General features: G+C 39.1%; 1 long non-coding RNA gene across 1 annotated transcript; it reads right to left on the bottom strand.

Moving 5' to 3' along the window:
• Positions 1 to 1,408: 1,408 nt before the first annotated feature.
• On the bottom strand, positions 1,409 to 2,578 carry LOC122991643. The gene is made up of 3 exons (XR_006405882.1): positions 2,524 to 2,578; positions 2,306 to 2,416; positions 1,409 to 1,802 (listed from the first exon to the last, which is right to left on the bottom strand). It is a non-coding gene; the product is annotated as an uncharacterized LOC122991643 (long non-coding RNA).
• Positions 2,579 to 9,595: the final 7,017 nt, after the last annotated feature.

The following is a 9,595-nucleotide window of genomic DNA, read 5'->3' on the forward strand; positions in this document are numbered from 1 at the left end:
TATAATAGGCTGTAGTGTATCTTTTACAAATCCAATTGTATGGGCTTCTTTTTAGTGGATGGATTTTTTTGTGGTGCTTTTTGCTGTGTTAAGGCAGGGCTGAGTAGTTTTTAATCCAATTGGATGGTATGTAGTGATAGTGTACTCATTAACTTAATACCTCACAAGGGTCCAGTCAAACCCCACTGTGTTTTTATTTATTACTGTTTTGAATCATCTATTATTTATTCTTTTTTTTCTTTCTTTGACCTACATTTAAACCTTCCATTGAGCCTTCTTGGTGCTATTTAGTCAAAGAAGAAAAGTCTCTTTCATTTACTGCATTGTAATTACAATCTTTATTTGTGCTCTGGTACACAAAAAAAGTCTGCAGGCATAGAAGGAGGGGGGCTTATTGGCCAATCATAGATCAGCAGGCACATAAAATATGAAAATATGTTATTTCATCATGAGTTTGTAAAAGAAGATGGTTAGGTTTTTTTTCCAATTACAAAATCTTTAAAGAAACATGTTTTTTTTATAGTGTTGATACTGTGTAGTTTTGGCTAGTCCTATATCTTATGATAGGTGATTACTGCTCTCACTTTCAAATAACTTGGTTTAAATAAATGGACAATGATTAAAAGTAACATGGGATTTATCTGATTATATGAGCATTCATATTCCCTCCTCTATTGGACTACTTTCTAGAGATATCAATGTGTGTCCTGAAGCCTGCTCCAAAAAGCAGGTTTACTGAGTTGTCTGGATAAAGTAGTAAAACCTGGAGCCCCCTCAAATCAGAAACATGGACTGGTGTAAAAAGTCAGCAAAGTAACAGTAAACCTGCTTCCAGATCAAACATGTCTCTTAATAATATGCCCATACACAACTTATTTGCATTGACTATTATGTCCTCTATCAGCATAATGACAAAATGTTAATATACTGTACATATTTTCAAAATATCATTGTCAACATGTTTCATTTACCTTAAAATATTTGCTTATGGAAATGTAAGCATGATGACACACACACAATATTTAACCAAAATCACAATCTTTTCCTAACCAAGAATTTTAGTTATCTAACCTTAACCACACATGGCCCATGGGGAGCAAACCCTGGTCTCCAGTGTCAAAGTCATGTACTTCATATGCTCAGCCATAATCTTCATAATCTTCAATCATAATCTAATCTCATGCCTTTGACTTGTGTGTAAGAATAAAACATTTTACTCATTGGAACAAAGCACTGATGGGGCTGGGTTGCAGCAGTTATGTTAGTGAGTAAATTAAATCATAACTGATAGGAATAATACTCAAAACATCAAAACCAAGGAGCCAGAAAAACAACAACCAAAAAACAAAAAAAAAACAAAAAACAAACAAAACATTTTCTTTATTTGTTTGTGTAAAACCAAACATAGAAAAGACAGATGAGACAGATACAACTGGAATACCACTTCATCCTTCTTTTATTGCTAAGGAAATGATCCCCAGTGCCCCTCATCAAATGCAAACCCATGCTCCTTATTGTGAAAACTGAATGGCTTATTTTTATCTTATCATTTGGGTATTTTAGAAAACAATTGCGTCTGCATTAAGGGAATCCACCCTCTTAAAGGTTGTGGTAAAGGGCAGCAGCCACAGGGGTGGGCAGGGCCCCAGCTGATATTGGCAGCATCTCTAAGTGATGTCTCCAGATCCTTCATGCATTATTCAAGCATTGACTGGGGGGACAACTCTCCCCAACCAGACTTCCCTCAGAGATTTCACACTGGCCTGTGTCTGTGTCAGCTTTGTTTAGGGTAAAGAGCATACCTGGAGAGAAAATACAGTATATTTATCTTTTACATATTTATTGGATGTTAGCGCTCAGAATAAACTGGGTGTCTTCCTCTGAATGTGGGAACAAAACAGTGAATTCAGAAGTTTATTATTAAAGCAAACTGTCATTAAATATTGAGCAAGAGAGCTATACTTTTAAATTCCTCTTAGTAGTCTACATATGCAATATTATAAACACAACTCTTCATAGGTCACCCCTGTGCTAATTAATACAGATAAACAAATTAATAATCTGCCCTTATCTCAGACACCTGGTAATTATGTATAATAGTTGAGAATTGCATTCATTTAACATGCTAATTAAAGGCTTAGCATTTTATGGCTATGCCTCAGAGGCTGATTTTGTTAAGTTTTTTAGGCACTAAAATGTTTTGGCGTATTTCTGTAGATCAATGTTAGTCTTTCATCAATTGATGATCTTTTAGCTGCCACACAATTGTTCATTTATCTCAACAAAGGTGATGGATACAACTGACCTTCTCCTCCTAATGAAATGGCATTTGTACTGACAAGCTGTGCACAAAACATCTCGCTGCTCTCCGAATTGTGCTTGTTTGCTGCTGTAATTTTCACCTTTTTTTTCAAACCTGCAAGCAAAGGTTAAGGAGAAAAAATGGATATCATAACTATAAGTGGCATTGACATATACTGTATGTTTGGAGAAAAACAGGAGCAGCATTCATAAAAAGAACACCTTGCCAACTGTTAAGCATGGGGGTGGATCTATCATGGTTTGGGGTTGTGGCCAGTGGCAAAGGAAATATTTCACAAGTGGAAGGAAGAATGGATTCCACTAAATACCAGCAAATTCTGGAAGCAAACATCACACTGTAAAAAAACTGAAGCTAAACATCCCTCAAAATCCACCATGGACTACCTCAAGAGACACAAGCTGAAGGTTTTGGAATGGCCCTCGACTTAAACATAACTGAAAATCTGTGGATAGATCTTAAAAGAGCTGTGCATGCAAGACAGCCCAAGAATATTGCAAAACTACATGCCTTTTGCAAGGCAGAATGGGAGAAAATCCCAAATAGGGGAACTGAAAGACTTTTAGCCGGCTACAAAAAGTGTTTGAAAGCTGTGATATCTGCCAGAGGGGGTGTTACTAAGTACTGACTATGTAGAGTGCCCAAACATTTTTTATTTTGTTCACAATTTATGACATAAAAGGTAACTATGTATTAATGTTCGCTGAAAATATTGTGTTTTATGTTCCATATCCCAGAGAGGCTGTGTTTACATCTTTTCAATTAAAAAAAACACCAAAGTATGTTATTTGTGCCCTAACTTTTGCATAAAACTGTAGCAGCAGCTAGAAGTCTTCCCTTGCAAAAAATGATTTAGACATGAATCATGACTGTTTGTGGCAGCAGTTTCTTTGAGATCTTATCACAATGCAGGCACAACTGAGAAAATGAGAACGCATTGTAATACCAGGAATAAGTGCAAAGACCCATGATTTGTATATCATTATCCAGATAATGTATCCAGATACAGATCACATGTTAATACTAGGTGTAAATGGAGCCTATAATAAGGTCTTCTTTGCTCCAGTCAGAACTACTACAGCTGCTTTATCAGGGCTTTGTCTCATATGTAAACATGCTTTTGGGGTACTTGCTAAAACAATTGATTCTGTTATTTTCCTTGGGAGAACAGTCTTATGGGTTAGGTAAATTGGTGAAATTGGTGAAAATGTAAGTGTGATTGTGAGTATAAATAGTTGTTTCTCTGTGTCAGCCTTGTGATAGACTGGCCAGCTCTCCAGAGTGTACCCTGTCCCTCACCCAATGTGAGCTGGGCTCCAAGCCATGAATGGATGGATGGATTGAGGTACAATGTTGAAATTAGCTCTATTTTATTTCAAACTGATTTTCTATCTGTCATGCTCGTTTTGCTCCTACACTTAGGCAAATGTCAAGTGAAACAGGTGTGCTGGTGCTGTTAAAAATAAATTAGAAGGATTTATATTTTTAAATGTTGATGCAGGTAAATACTTCTTAAAGTGTGGTTGGAGGTGAAAGGGGGAAAGTCATGGGAAGAGGAGAGCACGAGGTGATAACTCAGTTTTCCTTTAGTTCTGATAATCCAGGCTGTGATAAAACAGTTGTATTGCCATCTGTTGCGAATGTTGAAGTGCATGTACTCCACTTTACATATTGATTTTACATATTGATTACAACAGTGCATTATTATGCACATAATTCAGAGAGGGAGACACCAAGAGCCATAGTACAAGAGGCAGGAATGGAGTGTATTACTAAGTACAGGTCAAGACTTCAAGTAAATCAGAAGGGGGTTGATAGGCTACATTATTGAGACGGGATTAGGAAATAGGGTGTATTTCTTTTTTAAACCAATCAGAATTTAGGTGATTTAGCAAGCTTGGGGCACCCCACTGCTCAAAAAACCTACACCCCACCCAGCCCAGCCTGAAAACTACAGACCGGTTTCACTCATGCCCTTCCCATCAAAAACATTTGAGTGCACAGTCTTTAACCAAGTCTCTGAATTCCTTTCTGATAAAAACTTTTACAATCCGAATCAGTCTGGCTTTAAGCAGGGTCACTCTATCGAGACTGCAATCCTGTCAGTGATGGAATCACTGAGGTCAGTTAGAGCTGCTGGTCAATCCTCAGCTCTATTGCTGCTAGAGCTGTCAGCTGCCTTTGACACAGTTAACAACCAAATCCTCCTCTCTAAACTCACTGAGCTTGGCATCTCAGGATCTGCCCTCCTCTGGTTCTTGTCCTACCTCTCAGGGAGATCTTTTAGAGTATCTTGGAGGGGAGAAGCGTCCAAACAACACAGCTTATCCACAAGGATTCCTCAAAGGTCAGTGCTTGGTCCCCTTCTCTTCTCAATATACACCACCTCACTTGGTGCAATCATCTGCTCCCATGGTTTGTCACACCATTGCTATGCTGATGATACCCAGCTCTTCCTATTGTCCCCGCTGGAAGACCACACAGTCTCGGCTCGGATCTCGTCATGCCTTGCCAATGTCTCGGCATGGATGAAAGAATGCCACCTTCAACTTAACCTCTCTAAAACCAAGCTCCTTGTCTTCCCAGCCAGCCCCTCTATTCAACAACAGATCAGTATCCAGCTTGAATCAACCCAACTCATGCACACAAAGTCAGCCTGAAACTTGGGTGTCATGATCGATGACCAACTAACATTTACTCAGGTTACTCATTGCTCAGTCATGTCGATTTGCCCTATACAACATCAGGATGATCGGACCCTACCTGTCTGACCATGCAGCAGGCTCTCCTGGTACAAGCTCTCGTAATATCACACACTGACTCCTGAAACTCTTTACTGGCATGCCTCCCATGTATGTTCAGACCTCTGCAGATGATCCAGAACACAGTGGCATGGCTGTGTTCACAGTGGCAAGTGATAGGAAACCTGCATGTCACCCCACTCTTCTCTTCTGTTGTTCCTCCGGTGGTGGAACGACTTACCAAACTCCATTCGATCTACAGAGTCCCTCTCCATCTTTAAGAAAAGACTAAAGACCAAGCTCTTTTGCCAACACTTCAGCACTTGATGGACTGAAAAAAAAAAATCTGCTTCTATGCACTTCATGCACTGCCTCTGTGCACTGCCTATTGGCACATACATCCTATCAGACTCGAACTTAGCTTTATGGCACTTACTCGCGTTGTTCTCTCCTGACTAGATCCTTGCATGTGTTGTATCAACTCTCAGGTGTATGTCGCTTTGGATAAAAGTGTCTGCTAAATGAAATTACAAATTGTAAGATTTAATGTCATGAATCTACACACACTGATACAGGAGGTGTAGGTATGCACCTTTTACATTGGTTTGTTGGTTCATCCACCAATGAACACAAAGGGGAAGAAGACAGAGAAAAAAGAGGAGAGAGAAGGATGTCTGAGTTTCCTGAGTTAAGCCAAGTGTGATTTAATTGTTTTTCTTTTCATATATTTGAAGTTATGTGTTTCTTTGTTGCACGGTAAAAATAAATCTGCTTCTTTTAGTCATTCAACAAGTCTGCGTTTGCCTCCTATCACCTCACAAGTCACTCTAGCTAGACCATCCTCACACAAGGGATAAAAACTTCTACTAAAGATGATTAATGGAATGCGATTCTTTTAAATGCCGTGAAGATGAATTATTGCTCCAGTTTTGTCCAAAGGAGATAGTCAGTAGGAGTGCTGAAGTTTTTGCTAGGCTTGCAACAAGAGGTGACTACCTGATAAATGGAAGATTACGTGCCATTCCCGATAATGTGTATGGACTGTCTGAAACTTGTGAGGGGCTCGATAATGACTGGCTGAGATGCAGGCTTGACACTTAATTGGTGTACACTATTCATGGAGCTTTTTCACCCCTTTTTTTCTCGAAGTTTTGCTGTGAATATGCCTCACTTTTATGTTGTCATTGAGGTATTTTTTATTCATCATGACACCTGCAGACTAACTATGCTTTTGCTCGAGATAGATGTAATTTCCAGTATCATGCATCATTTTGCATCTTTAACATCTAGGTCATATAGTATGAGCTTCAAGAGTTACAATGTAATAGCTACAAGTAGGTTTGCACGGCTATCTTAAAGCTGCTCAAGGAAAACACTTTTTGAAAAAAATCCAGTCATATAAACCTAAACTTTTTTCCCCTGACAAACTGAAATGTCATACCCTGTTTGGTCAGATTAAAATCTGGTGATAGCATTCTTGTCACTCGTGAGAGATCTTTCTCTTTTCTATTTCTACAGATTGTTAAATACAGAAAATGTGTCGTGTGTCTGTGCGGAGATGTGTAAAGCCATCTTTGATAGAGCTGGGCTGACTAACAAAAATAAGGTAACAAGTAATGTAACTAATTACATTTGTTGTTGAGTAATTAGTAATGTCTAATATCTAATGAGTAATTGATTACATTTTTCAAGTAACCGACACTGTTCCCAACATTGTTAAGGGATAAATTACATTGAAATCCCAAACTGTGTCCTTAACAGCAGAGAGTATTGTTCTGTGTATAGAAAGGTGGACTCATCAACATTTAATTGAATCTCACAGATTAACATAGTTAATTAACATGAATGTGTGCTACAATTTAGTGAAAAAAGAATTATGGAAAAAGATTATGGAATATCTTATAATGCCATTTTTTAAAAATGTAAATTCTCCACATAAATCAAATGTTTTTGCACAAACTTAACAATAATTATGTGCAGCCAGTCTTATACTCCTGCTTGGCTATCCTCTTTCATTGTAATGGTGGACAGAGTTCCTTTGTGAGAGTGATGGGGTGCAGGGCTGACATTAAACCCGTCTTTTTCTGTCCTGGGGGAGCCGCTGGTGTTTCTGTGCATCAGATGTTCTCTCTAATCTGTTTCTTCCTTCATCTCTCTGTGGGACCAGCACTTATCCGTGCTGTTGATGGAGGGAATGGGCCTCAGACCGAGAGAGAATGGAGCCCTCGCTGCATTGAAGGTTGGGAACAAAAGGCCTGCCATAGTCACAATCCCCTTGTATCTTGCCGCAACTCTTAAATTGGTCTTCTGGTGGCTATAGGCTGTTATCTCCCATTCACTCATTTGCCCCCTTTAGCAGCTGTACAGGCCATTATCAGATCCAGATTCAGCTGTTTTCATTTCCCTTCATTGTAAAAACATGAGCAAAGCCAGTGCTGAAACGCTTACCAGGCACAATCACAAGGCACAGTCTGCTAATGCTGGCAGGTGCCATAAGGTTGCCGTGAAATTATGGAAAAGCTCATTGTTTCCACATCATTTGAAAAGACCAGTAGTGGCGACATAAAAGTATCATTGAAGGTAGGCCTCTATGTTGATTGTTGAGAGGTACTGTCACCAATATGTGTGCCTAACCCGTTCTCATTCCCAGTTCAAACACTTTGTCAGGTCCCTCTGCATCTCATGCAGATGCACTTTGTTGCTGTATGAGACGCACCAGGCTTTTAACTAACTCCAATGTAAACCCATCTGCGGCAATATTAGACACTCAGAGCAACTGCTCCAGCCCTCCGTTGATTCTGATGTTAACCCGACCGTAGTACTATACGATGCTGTGAGCTTCAGTCCAATTGGAGAACCAAGGACAGGCCATCTGGAAGTATTTTCCTGACTGTCAATTTCCATGTTAAGGTTTTCTTTTAATGATATCCTCAACATTTTTTGATACAAAAACACGAAAGTCTGCCTGATAACGCCTCATTATGATAACTTAACATTATGGCCAACAGTTTTAATTATTTCTCCTTCGATTTTGAGAAATCAGTTGTTTTTTTTGTCTACATTACCCATGATCCCCAGCCACCATTGAGTTGATGGAGACAAAGCCAGTCCGCTTTACGTTATCTGTTACAAAACCTTAATTACTGAATTTATTTCAAACTGATTAAGATTTTGTGTGTGCTCATGGAGTCCCTCCTTCAACACACACACACAAACGCACACACAAAGACACACACAACACTGGGGTGCTTTATTGGATGATGTGGCTCACTGTTAATTGAGGAAGACTCTATGTTTTAAGAAAGATGAGTTTATATTAAAGATCCTCAGCAACATATTCTTTGAAATTAAAATTAAATGAACAACTTTCCATTTTACAATCACAGGCTATCAGATGCCTTTTCTTAACAGAGATAGTGGTGTTGGGATTTGGGTTGTGGCTGAACAGTGGCAATTTGAAATGCAACGAAGCCCACTGACAGCAGACAACCCAAAAAAGTGGTTGAATGCGCCACATCCGCCTGCAACACAATAACCCTAACCTGCATTTCCAAATTGCATCAAATCTTGTACCACGGCCACATAAACGGGATGAAGATGGGGTTATCAAACTGGACTTTATGTTTCACATCCCTCATTAGATCCCTGCACTGTCATATATTTAATCAAACTGGACTTTACATTGTACATTGCATTCAACCTCCACTGTTACATAATTTAATTATTTATGCTTAGATGGCCATGACATTAACTTATCATATCGCTGAGTTATCAAGAAGACTTTTGTGTTTTTGTGTTGAGAAATGTTGAGGATATCATTAAAATAAAACCTTAACATGGAAATTGAGGGTGAGGAAAATACTTCTGGATGGCTGGACCTTGGTTCTCCAATGGGACTGAAGCTCAGTGTTGTGCCGTGGTCGTAACATCGGAATCAACGGAAGGCCAGAGCAGTTGCTCTGTGCATCTAATATTGCTGAGGATGGGTTTACACTGGAGTTGGTTGAAAGCCTGGTGTGTGTCATACAGACGCCAAAGGGGGCCTTATGCACTAGTATGGGACGTAGAGGGATGTGACAAAGCGGTATTTGATGACCTGGGAATGAGAACGGGTTGGTGTGCCTCTGGTCTACAACCTGATATGCTTTGCTCTCTGTCAGCTAATATTTAACTCATTTACCCACTTACCAAAGAAATCCAGTAAAACTCTTGAGAAAATGGAGGCAACGGAACAAGGTATTCCTTCAAAACTCAACATGAGTTTGACACATAATGTTATTGTAGAGTCTCTACAGTCTGTAATTTATTTCTACATTATTAAACAGAAGGAAAACCTTGAACATGAACATTTTTTGGAATTTGTGGTCAGTGTAGGCAGGATCATTGTCAGTAAAAGACATTCAAAGTATTCATCACAAAATACTCTTTCCACGTTTTAATGAAGTCAAGGTGAAATACCTCGTTTCACTCCTGTCACTGCATGTCTTTCAACATTTTGCACAGCCCTGTCACAAAAATATTAAAAATTGCACTG

The sequence above is a fragment of the Thunnus albacares genome, chromosome 11 (assembly GCF_914725855.1).
Source record: "Thunnus albacares chromosome 11, fThuAlb1.1, whole genome shotgun sequence".
Lineage (NCBI taxonomy): Eukaryota > Metazoa > Chordata > Actinopteri > Scombriformes > Scombridae > Thunnus > Thunnus albacares.